This window comes from Cupressus sempervirens, chromosome 11, assembly GCF_028749045.1.
Source record: "Cupressus sempervirens isolate cs-2001-9-10 chromosome 11, ASM2874904v1, whole genome shotgun sequence".
In the NCBI taxonomy this organism is placed as follows: Eukaryota; Viridiplantae; Streptophyta; class Pinopsida; order Cupressales; family Cupressaceae; genus Cupressus; species Cupressus sempervirens.
The window spans coordinates 120858605-120877774 of NC_143128.1; positions in this window are offsets into that span (position 1 = coordinate 120858605).

The following is a 19170-nucleotide window of genomic DNA, read 5'->3' on the forward strand; positions in this document are numbered from 1 at the left end:
AACTCAAGAATATGTACCTTGAGGATCCTAATTTTGTTGAAGTGTGGAAGGCTTGTAAAGAACCTGTTACTCTAGACAAGACAACGTGGCTAGATTATTTGATTTAGGATGGTATATTGTTCAAGGGCAGTTAACTATGTATTCTAAGGAGTTCAATGAGGGAGAACTTGATCAATGAGAAACATAGCGAAGGAATGATAGGACACTTTGGTTAGGATAAATTATTGCCATTATTAGAGAACATTATTTTTGGCCTCAATTGTCATAGGATGTGAAGAAGTTTGTGTAGATTTGTCAAGTATGTCAAGTAGCCAAAGGATTTAGTCACAATACTAGACTTTATCAACCATTGCTTATTCCATCAAAGCCTTGGGAGGACATAAGTATCAATTTTCTTCTTTGATTGCTGAGGACACAAAGGGGTAATGACTTAGTATTTGTGGTGGTTGATAGGTTCTATTAGAATTGCTTTAGAATAATTGAGAGGGGGGATGAATTAGTTATTCAAGGTCCAAATGTCCTATTCAAATTTTTTTTTAAGTTCAGTGAACCAATTCAACCATTCATTTATGCAAGCTTTAACTTATCTAATCATCAAGTTACTGTAAATCAACATGCAAGTATAACACATAAGAAATCAACACATGATATAGTGATTTATGTGGAAACCCAATTTGGGAAAAACCACCAGTAACATGCTACTCAATTCTCACCCTTCTAAAGTGATGCCCTATGAAAGGCCTACCCTATCAAAGGCTTACAACACACTATTAAATGTGACCTTGTTAGAGGATTTAACCACCCTCTTAGAAGTGGGCCTAGTTAGAGGACTTTAGAACATTCACTTGGAATGCCATCCTATTAAAAGATTTACAAATGGTTGTTAGGCCAAACTAAGTCCATAGGATTTTTAGATCTAATACAATTGCTAGAGAGTATTAGAAATTTTTTACCTAACTAGAAAATACTAATTATCTTGTAGATCTCATATCACTTCTCAGCTCATACCCTTGCCTAGCCTTCAAACTTTGTAACTCTTAACAACATGCCCTTTCTTTCAAGTTTTATCTCCTTAAGTCTATATACTCAATGTACTAGTGCAATCATCTCTTCATGACCACTCATAGAAGTAGAGCCTTTGTGCTCTTCCTTCTCCTAGATGTCTCCTTCTTTACATCCTTTCAACCACTTTGCAAATTTGGCACTTTAGCAGCAATAATATTAGTAGCTCTTTGCTTCTTGGTCTATGACTTCTTAAATAGAAGTCTTGGATTTCCTCTTCATTCTCAATTCTTCCATTTTTCAATTTCAGTTCGCATGGATTAGGTAAGATTCATTGCATCTAACCCATATTCTATTTCCTCTAGAAACTTCTTGAATAATCCTTTAGAATTCACCCAAAAATTGTTTACATAAGATTTTGTGCTAACAACTCAACATCCTTATCTTCCAACTTGTTCACAAAATTCAATGCAACCACTATGTTAGCTTAGATTTGGAAAACCTTCATCAATTTAAATAATGTAGCAACTCAACACTATTGAAATACTGAGGCTCGACAGATACTATGTTACTCGGCATCAACTATGTTTTTCCTGATGCTCAGCACCTGAAGATCACTCGGCACATACTAGAAATTTTTTTGATGCCCTAAAATTGATCTTTACTCAATACTTGAAGATCACTCGGCACACACTAAAAATGTCTATTACTTGGCTTCTACTAAGAATTTTCTTGGCTTGAACTTGCTCGACACCTACTAATGATCTTAATTAAAGCTTTGCAGTCAACCTTGTTACAACTTCTTCCTTCAATATATCTAAGTGTGACCAACCTCTATATCTTTGAGTATGTCATCAATACATTACTTAATCATTTTCTTAATTGATCTTTGCACTTCATTACAACATCATAACTCAACCTTTCCTTTAGGTGCTCTTGCTACATCTTACTGATCAAATCCTCTTCATCAATCAACTAAGTGATAGTGCTTGGATCTTATAAGCTAGTATCATCCCTACAAATAGTAGGTTTGACATCAATGGAAAAACAATGATTGAAAATAGTCTTTTACAACAATCTCCCTCTTTGATATTCAACAAGAATGAGCTTTTTCAATCAAATTTCCAATAGGTTCTCCAAGATGGCACATTTTGTTCCATGCCACAAGACTCATGATGTAGTACATATTGTAGATTTGTTTTTCAGAGAACTGGTGAGACTACATGGTCTCCCAAAGAGTATTTTTTTGATAGAGATACTAAAGTTGTGGGGTATTTCTAGAGGACTTTGTGGAAGAAGCTGAGGGTGGAATTGAAGTTTAGTTTTGTGCATCATCTGCAGACAGATAGAAAAAAAAATGTGGTGAATAGAAGTATAAGAAATTTGCTAAGGTGTTTAGTGGGAGATAAGCCCAAGGGATGGGATTTAATACTACCACAAGAAAAAATTTCATACAATAATTCTATAAATAGGAGTACTGGTAGATCACCATTCCAAATTGTGTATGGAAATAGTCCAAGGACTGCACCAAAGTTGAAAAAAATGGAGCAAGGGGAGAGGACAAGTACTAAGGTAGAATAATTTTCTGAACATATCAAGAATCTACATGAGGAGGTACATGCACATATTGCCAAGATGAACCAATAGTATAAGGCTATGATAGATCAAAAGAGGAGATACAATAGATCAAAAGAGGGGACATAAGGATTTCCAAGTAAGGGATCTGGTTATGGTATAGTTGAGGAAGGAATGCTTTCCAATGGGTACCTACAACAAGTTGAAGATGAAGAAATTTGGTCCTTGCAAATTTTTGAAGAAACACGACTTGAGAAATGCATATGAGGTGGAGTTTCCAGATGGAATTCACATTTCTTCTATCTTCAATATTGTAGACTTGACAAAATATCATGATGATGGTGCAGATGAGGGGTTGATGTTGGAGCTATGTCTAATTCCTACCTCAATGAAGAAAGAGATTGAAGACATTGTGGATAGTCGTGTGGGCTAGAGTACCAAAAACAGACAGTATGAAGAATAACTAGTGAAGTGGAAAGGATGACCAATAGAAGACTCAACTTGGATAACTGCAATGGAGGTTTCCCATTTGGGTTTTCCTCTATTTCTATAAAGTGACAGGGTCACTTTTTAATCTACGTTGGGTGTTTGATGTAGGAGCATCTAGTGGTGTAAGGGCAATCCTGTATCACCCAAAAATATTCTTAGTGTTAGTTTCTATTTAAAGTGTTTTTATTTCTAGATACCCATTTGGGTCAAACAAAGATACCAACTCTCATAGTTCCATTATTGGTTTTGTGGGTTAGATTTTTTGAGCACCTTGGGATACGTGTCAATGTAGAAAATGGGTTATTTTGTAATTGATCCATAATTATGATGAGTTAGAGGGTGTAAGTTGGAGGGATGATTATATTTTTAATTTAAAACACTCCAACAAAATAATAAGGTCAAAAGGCTTTGCGATTTGAAATCTATTGTAGTTTTAAGTTGCTTGGAGACCTCCTAAGAGTACTTCTAAGTCATATTTGAGGCATTAAATTACCTCTTATAGGCATAAAAAATGAGGTATGAGTAAAGCTCATCCATAGAGCTATAGAGCTCTTTGAGAGCTTTCCAGAAATGTAAATGGTTTATCAATCAGAGTCCTGGATCAAAAGTTATGCCTCCCAGAAGTTGGACTACAATTTTTGGATTCTTCTAATTTTACACTAGCTTCTAACGTGAGTTCTAGAACCTTCTATTTTGGTGGTGGATTCCAAATGGCATATTCTAGAATGTATTCCTAACCCTAAACCTAATTGGGGTTTATTTAAGAACATTTCTAGCATTGTAAAGGCAATTCTTTTTGGAGTTTGAGAGAGGGTACTATGAGGAGGATTTTGTTCCAAGATCTGACCATTGTAAGCCCAAAGGGCATGCAATTGGGTCTGTTTACATGTACTGGATGTAGTAGCATATTTTATTGATAATAATATTCACCTTTTCCCCTGTTGCATTCATTTTGGTTGTGGTTTGTCGCTTCATCACATCACAAAGTTGAATGTATGATTCCCTAATCTCTGTCACCTATACTTCCAACTTTGCATGTGTAAAAACACTTGATATCTTGAATCATTAAGACTTTCAATGGTATCAATGATAGCACACCAAACATATCTCCTTTATATGAAATTTCAAGTATTTCCCAAAAGGGTGGTTATCTTATCTCATTACATATTAATTACACATTCAATACTTCCTTTCCCTCTTTCCTAACACTTGCAAAAGAGGCTGCTACCATATTTGGTACCTAGGGTTTATGAAAACTCAAACAAAAAAACTCAACACCATTAAAATACCTTTCCAATTTGATGAATATTTCAGGTTGTAGTTGAATTTGGTTTGCAAACATAAGAATATCCTATTTAAATTATCCTTCATTCTCTTTGTGCTCTCTTCGATCTTGAATGAATACAAATAAGATAAGAAATTACTATATAACCCTTGATTTCTTAGCAATAAATACTCAATGGTTACATAGTTATAAGCTCAGTCAATATAGAGCTTCCAACTGACTTGACTTACACATGAATTCCATTTCACTTGGTTCAGATAGCATGCCTAGCCAATACTACAATACCTTCAGAGCTTGGCCTCAACTAAAATTCTATTCACAGTTGGCAACAACTGTGAAGTCTTTCATGCTTAGCAACAACATGAAAACTAACAAAACTAAAGATTTTTTCTAGGTTCTAACCAATACATTGCATCTTAATTCATGCATATATAATATTTTCAAAACTTAGATTCTTGGAACTACTGTAAAATATATCATTGAGATATTAGCCCCACACACACCCTTTCATTACCTTGTTGAGGGTGATGTGATCACTTGATCCATTAGATGAAGTGATCTAATGTAACACCCCACCAAGGGATCCAAAATAATTAACATAAAGTTTTACTAAGTTTGTCATACTTTTTTTTTTTTTTTGAAACAAGAAAGATAAGCTATTCACATCAAACACATAATAGCGGAAGCAATAACATACATTCAACTGAAAGCATATATAATAGGTTACATTCCTTAAGGATCCCAAGATGTTGAGTCACATTTAATTTAATTAAAAACTAAGTCTAACAAATATCACATCCACATAAAAGAATAACTAAAAGTTCAAAGTCCATAATATACATTTGTTCTGAATGCCTCTTGGCAAATGAAATTTGGAATGCTCAATCATCCACTATACATGTCATAGGGCATGAAAGGCTTAAAAGAATATACATATGTAAAAATAAAGATACATCATCTTCATTGAATCTATGATACAAGTGCAATAAAGTAAATGAAACTATTAACATACATGATACATCCATCCATCAATAAAGATATAACAACCATCATAAAAGATAACCATCCATCATAAAACACAACTAGCTAAGTGCACGATTCCTCCCAACCATCAATAGCATCATTAGACCATCATGGGTCCTAGCCATCCCCCTTGCATAACATCCCAATTCATCAAAGAGATCATTGGTACTATAGTAATAGGGATGTCAACCCTAAAACATGCTACAACATATGCATAAAAAAATCTAACATGCAAGAATAAAACATAAGACGATCCTACAAAATAGATAACATCATCTATCACATGCTAATCATCAATATAAAGATACATAAAAATAAATAATATCCATCATAATGTTCCATGAACCAAATGAAGATAAATGCTAGCAAAGAATGCTCCAGCCACAGTGCCTACGGACGAATCTCAAATGGTAAAAGTGAAAAAGCACTACCACCCAACTACATGGGACCTAAATGGCCCACTCCCACCACAATAAGGAGATAGTCTCAAGTCCCAAACATGATATCAAATCACGTAACACAATACTCACTAAGTCTAGGAAATCCTAAAAGTATACTAACTCAAAGGTTCCAATAGAGACTAACATCTATACCCAAAGGCGCAACAGAGACATGTAGGAATCTACCATGTAAGTGGGCAAGTGTCATTGCACAAATAATGCTAGAGTTACCCTGGTAGTCTTGCAATAGGCCCTGGATGCCTACTGATCCCTATGTAGCCACTAGTATCCTCTCGTAGTGACAAGGCATACTATGGAATGCAAGGTCGCAACCAAGCATTCTCTCTACTCCCATCCTAGTCTGTACTAGCACTCAAGGCATGGGCAAGAACATACAATTATTTTATTAGGTTCATTTTAATCCCTACTTAGTGTAATTTTTTCACTTATTAATACAACTTACAATGAGTTATCCTAACAGCCACTTAGGGCCTTGGTCCCTATTGCAAGCCATTTCTCAAAACTACATATAGATAACCTACCCTAAGCTCATGAAATCACAAATTATAAAATCACCTTAGTCCTATACAAGCAATTGGAAAGCATCAAAAGATAATCCACAATAATTACATCAATTCTCCACAAGTAACTAAAAGCATCAAATGATAATCATAATATTCAATAGTTCTCAATGAGCAACTAGAATAAATCACAATACCCATTGGTTCTCACTAAGCAATCGAAAAGTATCTCAAAGTAGTACTGATTGAAGACCCCAAAATGATCGAGTCAAACATGTCATAACATGACATCATTAAAATCAAAGCAAACGCTTTAGTCCCATCAAGGTGACTAGAAAGTAACCCAAGTATAACTGATCGATGACTCAAAAATGGTTGAATCAAGTATCTCATATACATATACCTCAGCTTCACACATGAAGATTAGAAAGCAATAACAATAAATAAACTACACATATCATAGAGCATGCCATCACATTACCATGGTTGGGTTTTAAAAGGATCGAGATCAAATAACATCAACATGACATCACATCTCACAACCCTCAAGCCTCTAGTAGACATCCTATAACTGGTCAACAATCTAGTCAACCCCGAAACCCCAAAACATAGATAGCGTAGAGAAACAAGATAAAAACACATGTTTTGGTTTGCTTTTGCAATCACATGCTTAAGCCAAATATGAGTTTTTAGTTTTCATTTCAAGTATATTTCAAGTGTATAAGATTCTTCATTTAATTTCTAAGTCAACCCATTCATCCCTTTGAGTAAAGCATAGAATTGTCCCTCCATTAATTTAAACAATTTTTAAAAATAATCAGCAGATAATTATTTACTTATTTAAAACATTAAACTAACTCCCATTGACTTTTAATAAAATCAATGCATTATTTTATTAAAATCAATGTTCCTAATTGAATAAAATTTCTCTTAATATCTAATTCAATTTCTCCAAAAATAATTAAAGGGTAAGTAACCATCTAACATTTAAATTATTAAAATAATGCTCTTTAAATTTCAAGAAATTCATCTTGACTCTATTAAATCAATATTACAGTAATTTCAACACTTGAATTAAAAAATTTCCCTCATTAATTAATCTTAATTAAATCATATAATTAAATTAATTAATAATGTACATAATTTTGCAGTCCATGACTCCTTATCATTTTAATAATACTTATCCTTCAAGCTCATATGCTTCGACAAGCTCATATGCTTTGATAAGCTCGCAAAGTAAAATACAAAAACCTATCATAGAAAAAGACCTACAAAATTGAACTAAGGGGTTATAATCACAAGTTACATCATCCAATGCATTCAGAGGGTACTTGACTCAAATACTTATCCTAATTTTCATTTAGGACAAATGGCTTAAAGGGTTGGGATTTGGACTCAAGAATTTATCTCCCCTCTCTTACCATTGATATAATGTGATAGGGTATGCTCATCCTGGCAATTTAGAGAAGTCAATAACCTATACCTACAACCTACATAAAATCCATGCATGTACAAGTAGAACATATACTAAGCTAAATAGACAATGGCAGAAAGTGGTGCATTGTGTAGATCCTGACTAGCAGGTGACTACAACTCCCTTCCTTAACCACATTAGAAATGCCATACATAAAGAAAACAAACATGCACACCATACACATGTAGTATGGGGTAAGTATCCATAAGAAAACACATATGATAATAACCATCTAACTAATCATCATCAATAACTAAAATCATTGAATAATCATAATGCATATGTGAAACATAAAGTACCAAATGATCTCATCATAAAATAAACTAAATCTGAAACAATATCTAATAATCTCAAAATAATGTTACTAATAATCATCAACATAAAACTAGCCCTAAACATAAAACTAGCCCTAAAAGAGTTCGACAATGATAGCACAAATGCCAACTAGGGGCAAGCACTACATCACATCTAAACTTGATGTGCTGCAATCTTCCTTTTTCTTCCATGTCTTCTTCATCTGCACTTTGACTTTGTCAACATCAACCTTCTCTTTTCCTTTATTGAATTCACTACTCGGTGCCTTTGACCTTGTTGGATAGTTTATACTCATATGAGTAGTCTTCAAATAGCTAAAGCATGTAGTTTTACTTAACCATCTATTGTAATTACTTCTAAAATGTGTTCTAATGTAATTCTTAATAAGATGTCCATACTCTTGATAATAGTGACAACTGTACCTTGTGTTGTAATCCCAATTGTAGGATTTTCCATTATGTTTTACCTTTTTTTTCTATTAGATATCCACTTTACATTAGATCTACATTCATATGCTTTATGTCCATACTTCTAACAATTATGGAGATATCCTTAAAATCTTTGTGTGCTTGAGATCTTGGTCCTACATTCATTTTCCTGATGTCCTTGCTTGTTGCACTTATGACAACAACCCTTAATTTTTTTTCTTAGGGTTCTAATTTGCTTTATTTTTCCTACAAACATTTGTTGTATAACAAACTTTCCACAATTATGAAAAGTTGTTTTGTAGTTGTTACTTTTTTTGTTTCTTTGTTCACCACTTTTAGATGATTTTCCTTCCTCAGTACTGGTGTATCCTAATCTAGTACTACCATTATTATATCTAGGAGATCTCATCAATTTATCAAATTATTTGATGGCCTCATTGGGTTTGTTGAAAGTTTTAGCAAATTCCTTTTCTCTTCTTAGTTCATTCCTTAGTTGTTCATTCTATAACTTTAGGGTTGTGATCTCAATGTCTTTTCCATTCAATTCATGATTGGAAATCATTAATTGATTCATTTTATCTAGTTGCATGCTACCAAGCCTTTGTACCTTTGGTGTCTTCTCTTCTAATTTGTTGGTCAATATTCTTTTGTCATCCTCAATCGTAACTTTGTGTTCCTTAGCTTTTTGTTTCTACTCAATAACCTCACATAGAAATATTTATTGGAGTTCTTGTTCTATCTTAAGATTTTAGACCTCTTGAATTAGGGCACCATTCTTTTCCATCTAATCTACAACTACTACATCAAACTCACTTGAGTTTCCATTTGCAAACAATTCTATAGTGTCTTCCTCTTGGTAATGTGTGGCATTTTCCCCAATAGCTATCTTTTTCCTTATTTTCAATGAGTTATTCAACTCATCTCTTGCTTCATTCAATTGGTGTAGGGAAAGCTAGATTTCAATCTTCTAGTTCTTAGTACTCTTTCCCAACTTGTAGACTTTGATATTCAAGATCTTTCCTCAAAGATACAAAGCTTTCTTTTTCAAAGAATGAGGCTCTGATACTAGTTTTTGGAATTAAAGATGGGAAAGTGAACTCTGAGAGGAGGTGGGGGGTGAATCAACACTTCAAACCTTTATCCATAAAAAAATCACCACACATCCATCTCATAATTTGCATGTAAACTGAAATAGCTAGCTACACATGTTCATACATATCATGAAATAAATAACACATAACATATTAATTTTTTTATCTAGAAACCCTCCAATGAGAAGGTAAAACTAGAGTGGGGATGATACCCACAAATCTTCACTACTGCAATTGTAAAGTGTATTTAATTAAGGTTACAATTGTTTGATCATAAACTATGATCTACCTATGAAAGGTCTACCTTGTTAAAGGATTATAAAAACTATTTGGTCTCACTTTGTTAAATGATTTCAACACCATGCTAAAATTATATCCTATTAGAGGACTTAAACTTAGAATAAAATAATAACCCTATTAAAGGATTTACAAAATCCTACTAGGACTACTTGATTAAGAGATATTTTATTGATTCACCTATTAGAATGTTTCATCCTTGATCTCCTCAGTTAGAACCTCTCTACTAGATATCAAATCTCCTCTTTTGTGATGTGTGCCTGATCCTCCTAATCAAATGTATCTCTTCTATCCCTTAACTACTCTTATATTTTCTCTCTAATTGATTCTACAATTTATATCTCTCTCACAACCTCATTAGTCACAATGAATATTCTATCTATACTTAGCTTTTGTCTCTCTTGTGTCTCCTTCTCATCATGCAATACAAACTCTTTAGGGTTTGTCCTTTTTAAGAATATTTAGGTTAGCTAGGTTTAGGTAGGAATCAACAATTTGTGATTAATCCATTTTTCCACTTAGAACATCCCTTAATTTGATTATTTTCATACAATGCATCCTCAAATTGACCTAAAAATGGTTTACATAGGGGTTTGTTCTATTACAAACAACTATGTCCAAAATTGTTCACTTAGTACTTGAAGCCTATGATGCTCAACATCCATTACATCTTCAATGTTGTAACTATTCTCTTGAATGACTCAGAAAACTCTATTCACTTGGCCCATGAGTGACTCACCATTCACTATCTGCTTGACACATACTGGTGCTCCACATTGTCTATGTATTACTTGGCATGTATTGTTTGGTAACTAATGCTTGGCATGCTTTGATCACTTAGTTTGTACTAATTACTCAACTTTCCCTGATCACTCGACATACATTATGAATATGACTAAGTGTGTTGTCATTCATTTGTCAAAAAAATTAACATTAGTAGGATGAGTTTATATTTCAAATTATAAGAAATTGTTACGAGTTGATTAATTAGCTTGATAATTTAATGTATTGTTTAATTGGTTACTTGAAGATATTTTAAAATACAAAGTTAACTAATTTAGTGAAATTAATTAGCATTAGAAATGTGGAGGAGGGGTTACTTATTATTGGTTTGTTAAATTACTCAAATTAATTAATCTATGGATAATAATAGTTAGTTTGAAATATTTACACAAATTAATTAAAGAGTAATTTTTATTTAGTCAATTTATGAAATACTAATAGAAAAAGAGGTTCTAGGTTTCTGACATCTATAGTGTCACTCATGTTTGTGTTATGCTCATGACTATTTTGACTTGAGAGACACTTTAATTTGAATTAGTTATTTATTTGCATGATGAATATTTTATGATGATACCTAATTTATTTTATATTTGAACACAAATTATGAGTCAAATTTATATTAGAAAGATGTTATTAGATTCATTGTTGGTGTGCTTTTGTGTTGTGGATATGAGTATTTTACCTTTAATAGATATATACTTATATGGATGTAAATAATTATTTAAAAATGCTTTAATTTAAATGTTATATCATGTGACTATTATTGTTATTTTTTACTATTCCATGATTATGCATTGTTTCCTATTGCTACTAGTATGAAGTGGGATTGGAGTTGTACTCACTTGCTTATGAGATCTACACAATGTCTTTTTCTCCTTCAACATGACTATATGTTTATTGTGCTTTGGCTATATATGTTGAGAATTTGTAGTTGATGGTTTCTTATTTACTAAATAGCTACGAACTACATTTATCCTAATGCCAAGATCTAAATGTGTACTATTATCCCCAATAGTGGTACCAAGAGATAGTGGCCTTACCTTTCATGTTGAGCCAATGTTGTCTGTTAGAGTAAATAATTAATTATTTATTCTATTTACTTAAGCTTACTTAGGTTAATGCAGTTATTTAATATTTAGTATTTAGTAGTTAATTGTTCTAGTGATGAGTTGTTGACAATATGGGAGTTTGTTCCCTTCTAGCATGTTCCACCTTTTTGTGGATGCTTAGTTGTCAACTTTATCTTCTACCACTTTCCAGCTTATTCTACAAGCTTCCAGGAGGCCTTTATATTTAGGCTCTCTCTTTGTATTTTCTCATCTCATTTTTCATTGTAAATATATTTTATTTGTTTTGCAATATCTTCTCTCTCATGTTCGTTTAGGGTTTTTCCAAGCTCCACCTCTTCCTTCTTGGTTTCTCTTCAACAAGTTATTTGCATGTAGGTGATCTTGGCGAGCTATGGATTTGGATTTCATCAACTCCTACATTGTCCCTGTATGGGGGATGTGTCCATATTATTTTGATTATTATTAATCTTATAATAATCATTGGTAAATCACAACTCATAATGCATTATGTGACTATACCAATGAATGTGTTTGTGCATTTAGGGTTCTAAAATTATCATGGAAAATATTAATTAAAATTTTTATTTGATTGGATGTTGGGGAATTTCAATGATTTTATTTATTTACTAACTAATTTTTCATAGTTGAATTCCAAATGTCTGGAGTTATTTTATTTAATATGTGAAAGGGGATAATTAATTTATTAAGTGATTTAATATTTTAATTAATGAGTCACATTAATAAAAGTGCTTATATTAGGAAAAAAATGAGATTCTATACTCACTTCTCATTTGTTGAATTGAAGATGTTGAGTTTTTGCTCCAAAATGCCCTTTGGAGATTTTAAATTTTTTCTCTTTGTGGAAGATTCGATTATCAGATCATCGTGAGGATAGGCTAGATGGATTTGTAGCATGGATCTTCATCTTCCTTGTGGTTTTTTATATTCTTTGGACAAGAATGTATATTTTTGTGTATTTTGTGAGTAAAATGTTTATTTTGACCTAGTTATGCTACTGGATTTTATGCATGTGATTTTCATTAGTTTGATTTTTTTTGGAAGTACATTTTCAATTTCATTGAACCTTGAGATGTTATATTTTTGGGAATTTTTCCTTATCCTTGTTCTACGTGCCACCCAAATTTGAGTTTGGAATTTGTGGCATGAATTTGGATGATGGAAATGGATTTTCTCATATGTCTCCATTCGTTGCATATTGTTACTTTGTGGCAATCATTTTTTTGGCGAATCTATACTCATGAAAAAGTTTTTGATTGAGTGTATCTTACACTAGTATCACTTTGATTACTTTTCATGACTCTAGTCCCTTGTATATTGTTGTTATGAAGAGCCTAATTAGATTAGGAGGTTAATTTTTTCTCATTTCCTTTGGTGCAATTTTCTCCTAGATTTTTCTACGAGGGTTTGGGGGCAATGCCTCTATGATGGTATCAATAGGAAATACTACTTGTCTAGTACCTCTCATTCCTGTAAGCCATCTAGAAGGATGCAACTTTGATGTTCTTTCTTTTTGAGTGATCTTGTTAGGACCCATGAGTGGTTTACACCATTGAGATGATTTTTTTATGTTATTGTATCAGAAAAATTAGCTTATTCTTATGCTTGGTTTAGGAGATTATGATGTATTTGATGGTTTCACTAAGGTTCATATCAGTAGTAACTTGGATTCATATGGTATCTTGATATTGTTCCATGAGTACCTTGAGATATGAACATTGGTTACTTAGTGTGTTATTTGTCCTACTACTCTTGGCTAGGTTCTTGCAGTAGTGTTTACTCACATGTTGACCATATTGACTTGTATGTTTATGGTGTTATTTATGTTGTTGAGTAATTGTTATTACTTTCATTATTAAATGCTTAAAATAATTAGGAAACGAGTTATTGGTATTGAATTCATTGATTTATGTTCTACAAATGCTATCTTGTCTTTTTTGGTAAATTTATTCAAATGTATCAATAAATGATAATTTAAATAAGATTAATTAGATGCTTTATTATGTGATTTCATGCATATGTTACTTTAGCTATTATTTATTGTGCATCTATACTTGATTGTGTTTTTTTATTATGTAGGACTTATATCCCAAGTAATGGCACATGGAGTTAGTGACCAAATCTTTCATCTTTAGCCAATATCATCCCTATATGGGTGATGTATCTTTATATTATTATTTTAACCCTCTAGTAATTGCTAAATCCATATTCATAATGCATTACATCATTAGACCCCTAAGTGTGTTTGTGCATTTAGGGTTTTGTAGTTGTCACAAAGATTATTTAATTAAATATTGATATAATGGGTTAGAGGGATTTTATTTAATTATTTAATTTATCTTATTTACTGGCTAACTTTATCGTACTTAAATTCTAATTTAATTGTAATTTCTTGATTTAATTTGAGAGAGGGGCCAATTGGTTATTAAATTATTTTAATAGCCTCATTTTTAATTCACATTGGAAAAGTGTTTATATTGGCAAAAGGGAACTTTATTGTTCATTTTTCATTTGGTTAATTCATGTTTTAAGAGAAAAATGTTCAAACCCTATTTGGGTTGAAACAAATATTTTTTCATTATGAGAGTTTGGGTGAATGGATCTTTGTGAGATCAGTCTTCTTGGTTTCATATTGGGTTTTCTCTACTTTGCCGAAGGTTTCAATGGATTTAGCATGGTATTCGTTTATTTCTTCCCATTCTTGTTTTTTACCAAATATGTGAGGTAGGGCTTTATGGTTTTATTAATTTTAGCCTATTTTATTCTATTCTTTTGATTTCCAAATGCTAGGTACTAGAGAACTAGTGTTCCCCTCCATTTTATGTAATTCCACCACCCAATTGGGTTGGTGCGATTGTTTTAAATTTTTTAGCATAGGGGTTTGTAAGTTTCCCTACTATTATGCTACTAGATTTCTATAAAGTGTCTAGATACAAGATTTTTTTTGAAACCTATGACTTTGGATGAATTTAAACCAATGGCTCTTAATTTCATGGATTAATTTAATGTTTAATTTTTAGGTTATTTTGGCATCATCTTGTTTTGCATGTCATCTTATTTTTGCATGTTTCTTTGTTTGACACAATTAGAGATTTGATCATACATCCCTTGCCTCAACAATTAGGACCATGAAATTGGAATGGTTATAGGAAATTTTGGGGTATTTTATTTTATGATCTAAATTTTTGTCTCCATATTGATTTTTGTAGGCTTGTGTCTTTTGCAAGATTGGGTTTTTGAGTCTATTTGGTGAATTTTTTTGGAACCTTGGTCTTGTAGAGTTGGGTTTTCAATTTCAGTATCATCTACAAAGTTTGAATTTTGATCTTATATTCTTGCCTAATTTTATGTGTCACCCATATTTTTTTGGGGTTTTCATAGTATCTTCTTGGATTATGAAATGGATTGTATTCCATGTTTCCTTTTATATTATGCTTCTTCTTCGTGGACATTGCGATTCATGTAAAATCCATAATCCCATATTTACGTTGACTAAGGGAGTTCATGTTAGTTGATGATTTTGATGCCTTATGGGGTTTATGATAAACCAATTCTCCCAAATTTAAGTCAATTGGGTGAAATTTTTATACTTGTTTCATTTTTGTATTTCTCATATTGACCCTTGTGTTGGTATTATGTGATTATATTTATGAATTTGGGTGTGCCCACACATGAACATGTATGCATGTATATGATGTGATCTTGTAAGACCCAAACTTTTGAATATAGGTTGGTTGAGAGATGGTTCATTTCCTATGGGCATTCATCATGTTATGAGCATGGGTATGTAGGGTAGATGCGTAAGGCGGCTTCTCCATGTACCTCAACATGAAAATTGACAAAAAGGAAATGTGAAGATGTTTAAACAAGTGATAATAAAATTAATTAATGAGTAATAAAACTCAATGATAATATAAGTGGTGTCTATACATTCTATAGTATTATATGGAAGCCATTACAAGAACATAGTGTGTGGCCTCCTATTGGAGTTAATTTACCACACAAGGTGTGTGGCCTCTTGTCAGATTTACTATAGAGGGTGTTTGGCCTCTTGTTGGAGTTGATTTTCCATACAAAGTGTGTGGCCTCCTATTTGGAGTTGATTTACTACACTAAGTATGTGGCCTCCCAAGGGAGTTGATTTACCATACTAGTTTAACATGGACATTTTAATGCTAGGGGACCTAGACAATGCTAGAGTACTACATAGTTATTCTATAGTGTCTAACCAAGACCTAATATATTGCACTTTCTTTATAAGCATATAGATGTTGATATCATACTTGATTAGTGTTTATGTTAGCCACGAGTATTTTTCTTATGTGATAGTTCTTGGGTCTTGTGGGTACCACATGGTTGGGAGTTGTACCTACCTATACCATTATTAGGTACTAGTTTATAGAGATGATCTACTTCTAGTTTGAGGGTGGAGCTTGATGTTTAGTTGGTGCTTCAGTGTATCTGGAGTATATTTCCTTATGATTTATGTTTTATCTTGTATGCTTTGATATCATGTTTTAGATAGTTCTTGATCTTTATTTGTTGAATTTATTTATCACAATGTTAGATATTATGGCTTAGTCAATTTTATTTAGCACTATTATGGATTAGTGATGTGATTGATATATTATCATGTTGGATGTCCCATGTTTCATCGAAGGCATATATGAGAGTTATTGATAAGGTAGAAATCCTAAGGTATTAATAATGATTTTATCAAGGGATTGATATTTCATGCTCGAGGGTATGGTTAAGATCCTTGTGGTCTCATGATTCCATTAAGGTTGGGAGGAAACAAGTATGGTTGATTTAGTTTGGTTACATCTTATGCTTGTGCTTTCTCTTCATTGTGATGTTTCTTATGGACATGCTTCTATGATTATGCTGATTATCATGGATTATAGTAGCATGATATTATGTGAGGTTGGTTAGTCCTCTTTGTTCTTATTGTTCCTCTCAAGTGTTTTTTCCTCTATTTTGGTGGTTCCAGTACTCTCGAGTATGGAGGTTCAAACCTTTTTCATCTCCCAAGTTAGCTTTTTAATGTTATTTTTTAGCCTGGGCAAACATAGGATAATAAAATAGAACAATTCTAGTAAAGTATCATCCCATAGTATTGAGAAGTATTGCTTGGCTATTATGAGAAATATCACCTAGTTGTGAAGTGTCTCCTAGAAGTATTGAGAAATGTCACCTGGAATTTCTTATGAAACTAAGAAGTCTAAACAATGAGTACTTCCTAACTTTTTTGGTGAATGTTGGGAGGTGATATGGACATGTTTTGGGATTTCTTGATCCTTGGACCTTGGTAATTCATTTATGGGTTGCATAGCATTTATATATTAGTTATGGGCATCATCTTAATGTTGTTAATGCTAACTTGAACTGGTATGGATTAATAACTTAGGAACTATGGATTCAGTCTTTAAAATGAACCATAATTCTAGTGTTAGATTATATCTTGAGTTGAACCTTCTATTATTAATTCATGTAAGTGGATATGGATACATTTTTAAGTGATCAACACTTGGGAAAATTTGGTGGATCAGTTATTTGTCTTCCATTGCAATCTCTTTTTATGTTTGTTGTTGTTGCACATATCTATGTTTTATCTATCTATGTGTGTGCATGTATGTGTGTTTTATTTTTTTTTATCCTTATTTCTAAGGATCTTTAGGTTGGGTATTGCATGTTACAAGGTCCTTGGGAAGCACTACAACTACACTCCCTCTTGTGATATAAGGAGAGGTCGACATGTAATGCCCTACAAAGACAAAAATTACTTTATTCTTATAAAAGGGGTGGAGAATCAATTTTATATTGGACAACATATTTTATCCTTACTTAGTATTTTTTTGTTTGTTTTTTACTGTGCTTCCCATTTTTTGTGATTTCTATGTGTTTGTACATAGATTTCTTTAAGTGACCCTTTTTTCTTTGTTAGAGAAAGGTGATAAAGGTATCAAACTTTTGTGTCATTCTTTTATTAAAGCATCATCCCACAGTATTGAGAAGTATTGCCTAGCTATTATGAGAAATATCACCTCAGTGTTATGAGAAATATGGTGTAGCTATTATGAGAAATATCACCTAGTCGTGAAGTATCTTTTGAAACTACTAAGAAATGTCACCTAGAATTTCTTGTGAAACTTATAAGTCTAAACAATGGGCACTTCCTAACTTCTCTGGTGAATGTTGGGAGGTGATTTGGATATGTTCTGGGAGTTCTTTATCCTTAGACCTTGGTAATTCATCTATGGGGTGTGTGGGATTTAGATGTCAGTTGTGGACATCATCTTAATGTTGTTAATGCTAAATTGAACTTGTATCGATTAAACACTTAGGAAATATGGATTCAATCTTTAAAATGAACCACAATTATGATGTTAGATTATATCTTGAGTTTAATTTTCTATGATTAATTCATGTAAGTGGATATGGCTACATTGTTAAGTGTTGAGAGCTTGGGGAAATTTGGTGGATTAGTTATTTGTCTTCCATTGTGATCTCTTTTTATGTTTTTTGTTGTTGCACATATGTATGTTTTATCTATTTGTGTGTGTGTGTGTGCACATGCATGTGTGTGTGTGTGTGTGTGTGTGTGTGTGTGTGTGTGTGTGTGTGTGTGCGTGTGCGTGCGTGCATGTGTGCGCATGTGTGTGTGCACTATTTTTTTGTATCCTTATTTCTAAGGACCTCTAGGTTTGGTATTACACCTTATAAGGTCCTTGGGAAGCACCCTAGGTGCACTTCCTAATGCAATATAAGGAGAGGATGACATGACTTGCCCTACAAAGACAAAAATTATTTTATTCATATAAAATGGGTGAAGAATTATATTTATATTGGACAATATATTCTATCATTACTTTAGTATTTTTTTTTGTGTTTTCTATTGTGCATCCTATGTCTTGCAATTTCTATGTGTTTGTACATAAATTTCTTTAAATGACCCTTGTTGGTCTGTTAGAGAAAGGTGATAAAGGAATCAAACTTTTGTATCATTCTTCTTTTCTTATCTCACCTCTTCTATGTATTGAACTTACATGTTATGGTGTACATGTAAACATATTTTTACATGTGTCCTTTCATTTTTCTACTTGGATTTGCAATATGGTAGCACCAATTCTTTTTGGCCTCTATGATGGTAGTCCAAAAAGAATCTTCTTCATAACTCTTATGTTTCTTCCATTCTATTGGAGTTATGCTTCCTATAGGTAATGATTAAATTTATTTGAAATAATATTGACATATATTATCTCTATTTAGTGGTAAAATGGAAGCAATTTAACAAATCTATAAAATTCCAATTTATGGGGAAACTAAACCATTCAATTGCAATGCGAAAGGAAAAGAGGG